This window comes from Protopterus annectens, chromosome 12.part0 (assembly GCF_019279795.1).
Source record: "Protopterus annectens isolate FY-2018-M chromosome 12.part0, PAN1.0, whole genome shotgun sequence".
Taxonomy (NCBI): domain Eukaryota; kingdom Metazoa; phylum Chordata; order Ceratodontiformes; family Protopteridae; genus Protopterus; species Protopterus annectens.
Window position 1 is genome coordinate 853,850,963 of NC_056746.1, and position 13,784 is coordinate 853,864,746.

Sequence of the window (13,784 nt, forward strand, 5' to 3'; positions counted from 1 at the left end):
TATACTGGTTTCCAGGCATGGGGGTAGGGACTGCAAAAAAACATTTAGACCTTATTGCTAATAAATACAAAAGTAATTTAATAATAGAAAGGGATCTTGATTGCATTTTAGATAGCTTCAATACCAATAATAACAGAACCCATTGTTTAACCTCCACTGCAAAACTTCTTAAAAAGTGGACTGTGGCTTTTAATTTAGTTGATAAATTTAATATTAAAGACATCAATTTGTTAATATTCTCTCATCATGCTCATAGATTTTGCACCCAAACTAGAATAGATAAAATATATGTTTTCAGGATTTAAATTAAAAAAATTATTTTTTCTCGATAATTCCCTGCCCTCTTTCCATCTTACATCACAATAATTAAATATATTCCATCTAACTTCCTCAAGCTAGATGCCAATGGCATAGCTCTACCCATTTGCATCTTAATAAACTGTTTCATCCAAGAGTCCTATGTACCCCTTCTTTGGAAAAAGCCTTCAACATTACCCTCCACAAAGAGGGTAGCAATTTCACTATCTACAATTTTTGCCCAATAGCTATGCTGTCCCCTATCTCTAAAATTCTTGAAAAATGTATCCACCTACAACTCTTACCCTAACTGTTAGACAATCCACTATTGACCCCTACACAACACAGGTTCAGACCTGTACTCAGCACCACTACCTCTGCTCTCCTTCCTCAAAATCATTAACTCTGCTCATGATTCTGGCAATATAGTATCTACCCTTCTTCTCTATGTATCTAAGGCTTTTGATACTGTCTCCGACAATCTCTTCCTGTGCAAGCTCTCTCATCTCAACTTTTCCTTTTCTTCCATCAACTGGTTCACCAGCTACCTCTCAGACAGGGAACAAGCCATAAAGTGGAACAACTGTATTTCTTCCTTCCTCCACACTCCATGTGCTCCACAAGTGTCTATATTGGGCCCCTTACTATTCAACACTTTTATTTCAAAACATCCCTAATGCTAAACCTGTCCAATACACAGCCAACTCCACCATCATCTGCTCCACCAAATCTCTCCCCAAACTTATGAATTTAACTCAAGAAGCTTTCTACTGCACCAAGTCTTGGATGCTAGATAACCATCTAGCTCTCAGTACATCAACATCCAAAGTTATATTCACACCCTCCAGACACACCAATATTGACAAAGCATTTTCAGCCATAACAAGACCTCTATCAAATTAGTTTCCTATACAAAGCTGCTGGGTGCCCTTATTGCTGATCAATTAAAATTTGACACACATCTACCTACTAATATTAAAAAAAACATCAAAAGCTTGGAATGCTATACTATCACAGCTGCTACCTTACTCCCTCATCCAAACAACTGCTGTCTACCGCTTACCTCATTCCCTCTCTCCTATACAGAACCCCTCTCCTTACTAATCTTCAATCAACCCTCAAATCAAAACTATCTTCTTGCTATAATAAAATCTCAAGTTTGCCACCGGATCCAAATCCTCCACTCATCACTGCAACTCTCTCCATTCCCTAAATTGGTTGGAACTCCCAAATTTTCTGATATACATTCAACTTACAAAAGCACATAAGCTCATTTTCAAACCTTCTAACTGCCCTTCCCTCTCCTCCACCCTAAAAATGCATCAGCCTTATAGAATACTCAGATCCAATAATCAAAATATCCTCAAACTTTATGAACCCATACGTACTCCAGGACAACTCTTACTATCTTTCTCCCTTGCCAGATCATGGAATTCACTTCACCCACACATTAGAACTACCCATAATCTCTCCACCTTTAAGACCTTACTCCACTCATCTTTCCTCTCTCTGGGAACCCCTTTCTATCTCAAATCCAGTCTAAGACCTCCTTCTGCTCTTTATACCTTACTTTCTCTACAAATCTCCTCATATTTTTAATACATAAAAAAACTGTTGAATGTATAGTTCCAGTTTAATTGTTCATTTTTATGTCTTCATATATATTGTGTATTACATTAATTTTCTTGTTTCTTTAACTATTGTAAATATTGAAAATACTGTATTTTGGAGCTTTATTGTAGATATTGAAAATATTGTATTTTGGAGCTTTTCTCCCTGGACTTCCATTGAAATAGAAGCAAATTTGTTAACCCTGTGTTGTCATGTGGTCATGTGATTTTTTTTACTATTTAAATATTGTAGAATTTGTTGAACTTTTAGATTCTGATGAAGTCTTGGTTATAGAATGAAAAAAGTGCTTAATATTATTGGGTTAATATTAATACATTTTTAAACTTCTTGCTGGCTCACTGGTGTCTTCAGTACCTTCAGTTTTTTGGATTGTTTGTATCTGTTGTTCCTGGTTTGTGTTTTACAAAAATAATTAGCACAGAGGCATTAGCAACTGGTTTGCAATATGTTTATGTAGTATGTAGAAGAGCTGGAAAATGTCATATACAAAGTTTAATTTGGAGGAAGCACAACAGTATGCAACAGTAAATGAGTCTTGAGCACAAAACATTTTTTGTACTGGCATGTATGCGAAGTAAAATATAATAGATCAGTACAGTGTAATGGAAAGTATACAAATTAGACAAAATTTCATTCGGATTTTCTGACAGGTATTTATAGAAATAAATACTTTGACATTCCAACTATTCCTCACAAAGTCACAGTTTCAAAGGATAGTATTTCAGTCTACTATCATCTATGTGTTTGATTACTGTAATATTGTAGTGATATTTTCTATTTCCCATGTACATTTATCAGGGTTATTTTAAAAGTAAGTTAATGACTGGCATCTTCTATTAATTCTAAGTGTAAACTTAATCCATAATCTTGAAAGGTACTGAATAATATAATGCAAACTGCAGTTTATCAACTTAGTTTTAGGAATTGTTTTTACACTAAACATCACTGACAATTGTTTATGTTTTTGTCATCAAGTTTGATATTTTTCCATCACATCACAAAATATTGATTAAAAACTATTGAAGCAAAAAATAGCACTAATTCATGAAGAAACTTTAAATTGGTTCCTGCAGTGTGGCATTACCATTGTCAACAATCTGTTGTAGTCACCATTTTGAGAGTAAAAGATTTTGGTTGATATTCCTTGACTCAACCAAAAGTCATTTAATCACATCCAGTATATCCCTATACCTATAACTATCTACACCTTTATCTATCTATCTATATCTATATATATATATATATATATATATATATATATATATATGTATGTATATATATATATATATATATATATATATATATATATATATATATATATAGTAATTATATTGGTTGATCACAGCTAAGATCAGCCTATGAATGGTTGCCCATGTGTGTTGATACTGCAAAATCAGTGGTGAGAGAAATGATCCCTAGGGAAAGAGAATATTCCCCTTCCCTGAGGACTGCAGTTTCAGAGTTAGTATATATAATTACCATTAATTTGGACTTGCCCCGGCAAAAACATTGATGAATTTCATGTTCCAAGAAGTAACTTAGGATCATGCACAAAAGTCTGTCAACCTTATGCAATTCAATGTTACTTTGCTGATGTTAGGCATGTTGAAGTGCTTAATCAACCTTACCCACTAAAGCTATAAAAGATATTCCCCGGGATTCATGAAGCTCAGTGCAAGGACGGTGTTAGCCTTGTGCCGACCATGCGGCGTAGAGATGGCACAGCAGCACCACATGCATATTAATGAAGGCGCGCTGCCGCAACGTCCACATGCATAGGAAACATGCGTGAGTGCAGGGGGCATACCTAAGTGCTGCACGGATGCGTGAACATGTCGGCTGCAGACGCGCAACCTAAAATGCTGACTAGTACAGCCTGCCTCTAATAATAATCACTCCTGTCAGTGTCCATGGATACTGAAATGTATGCAAAGCATACAAGACAGTTTTGTGAACACCAAAATAAAAAGTAAACACAAAGGCACGTAGCTGAATATTGAGTCCCCGTTCCTTGAACAAATGACATTTAAAACCCCATGGCCATATTCCATTGTAGTGTTGATTGTTATACAAAGTGGAAGCGAAATGCAGCATCTTAGAACGCCGCTGCCCTTTGCTAAGCCTAGCCCAATGGTTAGGGTTACCACCTATCCCATTTTGTGAGGGACAGTCCTTCTCTGGGCAGTTGTGTCCTTACCAAAAATATTACAAATGTTAAATGTCCTGCGATTGTAGGACATAATTATGTCCCATATTTTATGTAATAGTTCCATAAAATAGTTATTTCTGTGTGTAAAATACCTAAATGTTACAAGAAACAGAATAAGCAACTAAACTGCTATAACAATAAGCTTTCATTTAGGCATAAAACTAAAGTACAATCCTTTGTACTGACCGTGGGTATGTATTGGCCTGTAAAATCTGATATGTGTCCCGAAAATGTCCCACTTTGGTTATTTGAAAAGGTGGCAACCCTACCAATCGTCAGAGCATTAGCTCAATATCTGCCCATTCATGGTCCAAGTCATCCTTGTCTGGACGGCCCAAAGATGAACGGGTATTACCCAGGTCTACCTACTATGTCATGAAAGATAAGTATTTGCGTGTACCTATGTGCGTGAAGTACAGCATTTGGAAGATCAAAAATGCTAGGGTCATCCACACAATCATATTGGTACCAGAGATATGTAGTGTACGCGATGTGTTAGGTTGTCTGTGCCATGGGCTATCAACCAGAGAAGGGATGGATGGTGTGCATAGAATATGGGGGTGGGGGGTGATGAGTAATGTAATAATTTGCCAAGGGGAGACTGGGTCGGATGCATAATAGGTGAACTGGAGGTGTACGAGGGAGCAGTGGGTGAATCAAAAAGAAAACCAAAGAACAAACATTCACATCCACAATACAACCTGACAGGCCACACTGTAGAACACAATCCCACAAACATATGAACATTAAAATGTGTGATACACATGTACAGAAACTTTACCGGCTCACACCCACATAATGGTCTGACCTGAACTGAGCCATCCAACCCCAACACAACTGGATACATAACTGAATACCCATCATCCCCTCCACAGCACACCACCCCCCTCTTCCTGAACGTCCACCAAAACCACCCATACTTGGGCTGCTAGCTTGGCGCAGCCATATCTGCACATAGTGACCTCTACTCATATCTAGTAGGCAGTCTCACCCTAGGCAGTCTCAGGATTGCAAACTATGTATCCCTTGCATGTATAACCTTCCCTCATTTTCGTAAATCCAAAAGAATGAAAGTCATTGGTCCCCAAAATTTTTGGCTATCCCTCATGGGATAAATATCTGTTCTAAAGATTAAACTTGGTGGCACGATACAATGTCCAGTCCCGTAGACATCTGGACACAAGTTGTATGAACAGTAGTTGTCCAGAACCCTGCTAAGTCTTCAGCCGGTCCTGCAGAACCTATGACTCGGGATTAAACACCTGACTGTGATGCACGTCTCCGCACGTGAATTATCGGGAATATATACCTTTCACATGTTCACATGAAGCATCTCCATAGCCATCTTCCAAATACTACATGCCCACAAATTGTATACCCCATCCAGGTTCCTCGTCATAATGATGCACACAACCCCTGTATACAAATGGTACAGGTACCTCCCATATCCAGTCGTTCATATACATGGCCATGTATAACTCCAGATATGTAGTTCTATATCTATAAACGTACATACTTATATTCGCATAGCTACACATCACACATACATGCATATAAGTAGTTGTCAAGTATGTGACCAATTCATAAATATGTATACTTGCAAATGTATACATATGCGTCTCAGAAACATACGAATAGTAACATGTACTATACATATGTACACCACCCGACTGTCACATTTGTTGCCAGTACTGTGGAATGGCTGTAGTAAAGTCATATATCCTAATTATCATCCATAGAGAATGTATCACGGATGGTTTAGTGGTAAAACCAGTGACTATGGTGTTCCTGTTCCCAGGTCCAAGCCATGCAAGGGCTAATTTTATATGATGGCCACAATAATGGCAATCGGATATAGGGTGATAAAAGCGCTTTAAAGCAGACTTAAGCAGGTATGCAAGTGTGTATGCGTGACGGTAAGTGGCAGTCATTCAACAGTATGGGATATGTAAATAAGTATGTAGGTTTATATGCATGTGTATGTACAGACAGATATATATATATATATATATATATATATATATATATATATATATATATATAAAGATTGAACATGGACACAATATAGCAGTAGCGGAACCCCCCGCAATATTTAGCGCTGTCATATCAAGTTGCCCAGAGGTGAGCAAACCTCTGCATCTCCAACCACAGGTAGGATGCTAAAAGTGGAACTAACTATGTCCCCGTGCTTAGTTTGACTTTCAAACAGGTACAGGACAGTCCCAGTTAACAGTCAGATGAGCCGAAAACCATATAAGCTTGGGACGTCTGAATATACTTGGAGTGAGCCAACATACGGGGCATGTCTAGAGCAGTGGGGAATGGCTCATGTGTATTAGTGTAGTTTTCCCAAAAGGAAAATGTATGCCTGCTGTGTTAGTGAAGTGTTGAGGCATGTATTCGGGTAGTTATGAACGATGGGTATACATATAAATGAAGGAGAACACCAATAGTGTAGTGGTTAAAGCATCCGACTATCGAGCAGACATTGCCGGTTCGATTGCAGCAAACACCATTTATGACGCGTAATCCGTATACGAGCATATCATGCTAATTTTATGCTGTGTAATGATATAATTCCATTGAAATGTGAACTGGGGTGACGTATCACAGTAAGAATGCAGAAGGTTTTTGCGTGACGTGAATCGGTGGTTAAACGGAAAACCGCAGCTGAAAAGTGTTGTATTCACCCTTTGTCCAACGGCCCTTGTTCTGCCCAGCAACACAATAAACCGTGTCGGCCAGGCCTGACACCAGGACCCAACACATCACAATCAGTGTGATTTACCACTAAGCCACGGCAGTTATACCTAACTTCGATGTTATCACAGACATAGCAGACAGCACAGTCATTCAACAGTATGATCAAAGTAATTAAATCATATAGATGTGTATGCATGCGTACGTACACACACACACATATATATATATATATATATATATTATATATATATATATATATATCTATATATATAGATATATATATATATATATATATATATATATATATATAGGGTTACCACCTGTCCCACTTTGCGAGGGACAGTCCCTCTTTGGGCAGTTGTGTCCTTTAAAAATATTGTTAAATGGCAAATGTCCTGAGATTTAATGACAAAATAATTTCCTATATTTATGTAATAGTTGCATAAAACAGTCATTCTGTATTTGAAACACCTAAATGTTATAAGAAACAGAATAAGCAACTAAAATGCTGCAAGAATAAGCTGTCATTTAGGAAAAAAAAGTGAGGTTCTGTCCTTTGTACTGGCTGTGGGTATGTTTCTGCCTGCAAAATTTGACGTTTGTACCAAAAATGTCCCACTTTGGGCATTTGAAAAGGTGGCAACCTATATATATATATATATATATATATATATATATAAATATATATATATATATATATATATATATATATATATATATATATATATAGATATATATATATATATATATATATAGATATATATATATATATATATATATATAGATATGTATATAATATATATATATCTACAGAACAAACATGGGGACAAGAAAGCATTCATAACGAATGCAGCGGAACACCTGTATTATCTAGTGTTGACATATCAAGCTGGCCAGAAGTGGGCAAAATCACTGCATCTCTAACCACAGGTCGGATGCTAACAGTGGGAGTAACCTTGTCCACGTGCTAAATCTGACATTCAAATAGGTACAGGACAGTCCTGGCCCCGAGTCAGACAAGCTTGAACCCGGATGATCACATTAACACCCTGACAATCAAACACACGTATGTGCCAGGACTATAGGCTTTGGAGATCTGAATATACTTTGAGTGAGTCAACATATGGCACGGGTCCAGAGCAGTAGGGAATGGCGCATTTGTAGTAGTGCAGTTTTGCCAACAGTAAAATGGATGTCTGCTGTGCTAGTCAAGTGTTAAGAGGCATGTGTTTGGGTAACTATGAACCATGGGTATACATATAAATGAAGCAGAACACCAATAGTGTAGTGGTTAGAACATCCACCTAACGAATAAGCATTCATGGTTCAAGTTCGACTATAGCACATATCATTTTCATTGTGGAATGAATGTCATTCTGCTGTAAAGCCGACATTAAAACATGTAAAAGTGAACATGAGTATTGCATGGGACTATTAACCAGATCTCTTCAATCAAAGTGGCACTTTCATAATGAATAAGGCACAAGTAAGCACAAATAAGCAGCAGTAAACATATGTAACACACGGTAAGCATATGCGAGTGCACCTGCTCGGGTGTAAGCAGCGCCCAGCATAGGAAATGTATATACATATGTACAGATGTAATATATATACATATATACACACACACACACACACACACACACACACACACACACACACACACACACACATATATATATATATATATATATATATATATGAAGAATGAACATCGTAACAATAAAGCATACACAAGGGATGTGAAGGGAATCAAGAGCAAATATGATATTATGTATTATATAGTGCTGTCAGCGTATGTCATAAAAAGCTGCCTAGGAGTAAGCAGAGCACTGCTACTCACACCATAGGCAAGGTTTTGCCAGTGGGAGTAACATCGTTGAATTGCTAAGACTACTTTACACACAGACGGAAAGTAGTCCATGCTGGGACTACCAAAAATTGTAAAGCGCAAATGACCGTAATCCATAACCCCAGGAAGGGCAGGCATGTTCAAAGATTACATGGTGGGAGAGCCTGTGAATACACGAGGCGGGACAACATATGTGTAGGGCCCCTAACGCTCTGGAGAAGGCAATGTGTAGAGCTGTGTCATGGCTGTGATAAGTGGATAATGGAAGTTACGCGTGCAAGTTCAGCACGGGTGGGGTGGAGGAACTATAGGTATGAAATTATGGATCCAGGCATGCCAGGGTTGGGTGGCCCGGTTATAGCTGGACCGCCCCATGGAGTTCAGCGAGTTCATAATATGTATATATGCATACACAAATGCAGACAACAATATGTAGAAGTACATTCTCTGTAACACATGCATTCCATTTGTTGACATAAATAATAGGAATGTGCACATACGAACATCGACAGTAGATGGAATAATAGGCTGTGCAGAAGAGGGATGGGACAAAACTGCTAGAAGGCAGAGGCATGTACAGTGTCCAAAGTCAGTGCTGTGGTGACAATAATCCAATGTGAGGGCTTCCCCACATATGGAATCCTTCCTGTGATCTGCCCGGTACAGCAATGACAAGTACTTAACTGGTCTAATTGTAAAAGAAATGCGCTGAACACATACATAACTAAGCTCCCATGTGTATCGTGTGCGATACTGCATAGTCATACATATTAATGAATTGTAGTGTCATGTTAACGGGAGTAAAGATGTAATAAAGTATAGAGTCTAATCTTGACATAAACACTTGCATGTCCCATGTGGGTCAGCCCAATAATAGCAAAAAGTATTCCTTTGGTCGCTCACATCACCAATGTTCGTGGACTAAATGTATGGGATGTCAGAGGATACGTGGAGTGAGTAAACTGATGGGATGGCTCTATAGGAGTAGGGCGTGGCCAGTGTGTAGTGGTGTTGATACACCGCGAATCCGACAGGCGAATGGATGACAGCAGTGTTAGGGTGGCGTTGGGGTGTGTTTGGAGAACCAGGAGCCATGGGTATATGGGTATATATGCATATGGAGCAGCACAGCAATAGTGCATTCGTTAGAGCAACTCCCTAATGAACAGACATTCTCGTACCGAATCACACTGTATCACATTACATTTACCATCGGTAATCCGTACATGAACATATTGTGACATCTGTCCACTGTATAACATGATAAATACCAATTACAAGATAACTGGAGTGATGTGTCAGTGTCATAATAAATAAGGCACTAGTATGCTGGTGAAGCATATATAAACACCATTACGCATGTGTAAGTGCGTATGCGTGGGGAATGTATTGGTTTACAGACACACAGATATGTATGAATATATATATATATATATATATATATATATATATATATAGACATATATATATATATATATATATATATATACATATATATATATATATATATATATATATATATATATATACATACACACACATATATGTACATATATAAATACATAAATACATATATATATATATATATATATATATATATATATATATATATATATATATATATATATAGATAGATATATATATAGATATCTATATATGTGTGTGTGTGTGTAGATATATAGAGATATACAGCTATGATAGGAAAAAGCACACAGGAATGACATATGTTCACAGGCTATGGCAATGGAAGTGAGGAGCCCAGGCAAGACACATTACACATGCAGCGTGCCCTTCCACCCCCCCCTACAGCCGGACACGGAAACTATACACGCAATCAATGTAAAGTGTCCACTGCTCCCCAGACCACAGTCAGGATACAACCGGGAAGGGGGACACAGTGCACCCATGGATTCTAATCATGGAACACACATACTGGAGCGTACCTTGTGGGACACCCCAAAAATTGGCCAAACGATACAAATGTGATAGATTGTCCATTTTGTCCGTGGTGTATACAGACTCGGAATACAAGGGTGGGTAACCCTGATTACCCATGGGCCTAGACAATTGTATGAAATGGGTCCTGTGAAGTGGAGAGTGGGCAGCATGTAGTGGTGTGTCCAGAACCAACCAGGTCCCAGAGTAAGGATGGGTGCTGTCGAGGAGGTGAGGGTGGGGGAACTATGGGTAGCTACTTATGGTTCTAGGTGTACAGGTGTTGGCTGATGTTGGCCAATATGGACAGCCCTAGGGATGCAAGCGAATGCGTTCATCGGGCAGAGGCGTCGCCCAATGAGCAGCCACACCCACTGCGAGACCCACTAAAGCAAAGTGTAATCTATATGGTATGGAACGGAATAACCAGATGTAGATGTAGATAAGTAGAGCTATGTGTGTGTATATGTACCCATAGTGAGATAGAGATATGTTTCTCCCTTGCTGTAGTACGAATGTATACATACAGAGAAAGAATACAGATATATGTCCACATATGAATCTATACATATGCAGACAACCATAAACCCATATGTGATTAGATTTTATCTATATATATATATATATATATATATATATATATATATATATATATATATATATATATATAGACAGCAAGATATGAATATACATGTATTCATACATATGCAGATATATATGTATATATTAATGTAAATATATATATATATATATATATATATATATATATATATATATATATATATATATATATATTACAGTAAATAAACACATGTATATACCTAAGATATGATACAGCAGTTACGGGTAACATATGTTCACAGGCCGTGCATATGTTGGTGGGAGTTCCAATAAACAAACGTGTAACCCCCCCCCCCCAGCTAGACCAGTGAGATATACAGACACGCAATAAAGGTAAATACACCACTGCTTCCCAGACCACTGGCAGGAAACTACCAGTGGGAGAGATCTGCAAGGTCTACACTTGAAACATGGACATTGATGTCCCTTCTGGGACACCAAAAATTAGTGATTGGGAGCCAGGCCCTATAATGATTGATGCGACCAGGCTGTAGATGTACACAAACCAGTAGGTTGTTCAAGCCTGATAACACATGGGTTGACACAACGTATGACATGTGTCCCAACACGGGGAGAGTGGGCATTGTGTAGTGGTGTGTTTATACCCCACCTGCACCCACAGTAAGGATGAGTGCTGTAGAGGAGTGGCAGGTAGGGGAACTATGGGTATGCAATTATGGGCCTAGGCATGCAGCTGTTGGCTGGCAGAGCCATATTAGGACCGCCCCGTGGATGTACGTAATATTCTGATGTGGGCATAGCAGACACCCATACCTCCCAAACCCTAAGAGCACATCCACTGGATAGTCCGTAACCCATTGGGGGAAAACATAGGGACCATACCATTGAACTGTCCCCGATTCCCAGGGACGTCCGTGATTACGACTCAGAATCGAACTCTGTCCCACCCAAACCCTCCTAGACTTAGTGATATTAGGAGGAAAGGTGGTGGAATACACGTAATGAATAATGACAACATGTAAGAGTCATAAACAGCATGTACCTCAGACAATGTGTATGAATACATATGCTCTGGGTCTGCCAATGTTTCAGGTTAATAGCACCAATCTTCTAAATGTGTCCCTGAGGTTGTTATGCAGTGTCCCTGATTCAGTGTTCATTCTTCCCCATTCATACGAGAGGTCTGATAGTGACAGAAAGTGCATATTTCGTGGACTACCTTAGAAAGATGATAGAATAATAGCTTGGGGTTACCACCTGTCTACCTTTGTGAGGGACACTCCCCTTTGCGCAGTTGTGTCCTGCAAAATAATTGAAATTATGGCAAATGTCCTGAGATTTCAGGACAAAGATTTTCTATATTGTCTGTAGTAGTTGCATAAAACAATTATTTTGTATCTGAAACACCTAAATGTTATAAGAAACAGTATAAGCAACTATAATGCTACAAGAATAAGCTTTTATTTAGGCAAAACAGTGAAGTACTTTCCTTTGTACTAGTTGTGGGTATGTTTTGCCCTGCAAAATCTGACGTCTCTACATAAAGGTCCCATAGGGTTGCCACCTTTTCAAATGCACAAAGTTGGACATGTTCTGTAGAAATGTCAGATTTTCCAGGACAAAACATACCTACAGCCATACATAGTACAGAACTTTACTTTCCTGCACAAATAACATCTTATTCTAGTAACATTTGAATTGCTTATGCTACTTCACATAACATATAGAAGTTTCATTTATAATATAGCTGTTTTATGCAACTATTAAAGAAAACTTAGCAAATATTTTTGTCCTGAAATATCAGGACATTTGCTATTTTTTGATTTTTTTCGCAGGACAAAACTGCCTAAAGAGGGACTGTCCCTTGCAAAGTGGGACGGGTGGTAACCCTAAAGTCCCACCTTGGGCAATTGAAAAGGTGGCAACCCTATAATAGGTATGCGGAAGCATGACTCAGCCAACGGATGTGGGTCCCAAAACCCAATTACTTGTCTGTATTGAAGAGTCTCAATTCCCATGTATCAGCCAGATGGGAGCAGATTGTAAGAGGAACACACAAATTATACGATTAAATCACTGGACAGGCCGCCGATTCCATACAGTCGAACGGCATGCCGTCGCCTAATGGGCAGCCATTCCCAATACTGTAGGCATGTAATCCAATGTAATAGGCATCACAAGGTAATATTCTGGTCCTCGCTCCCACCCAGGGGTGTGAGTGTCAGATGCAAGCACCAATGTCAGTGCATTTGCAAGTGCGGGAGCGAGTGGGTGTAAGTCTGTTTGGCTACCAGTATGAGAGTATTGCAATGGTAAAGCAATGTAGAGGCTAACCGAGTGTAAGAAGCTGTAACCAGAGGTTAGCATTGCTTAACACCGTGCAGACCCATGCACACCCGCTCACAACTGCTTTAATGTGTCTTACTCCCTCCGTATCCAATGGCCTTGTTCTGCCCTGCAACCAAATAAACGTCTTCTGCAAGGCTTGGATCCAGGACCCTGCACACACAGCTAATGCAATTTACCAATACACCATGGCAGATATACAGACAATGGACAGTACCACAAACAAAA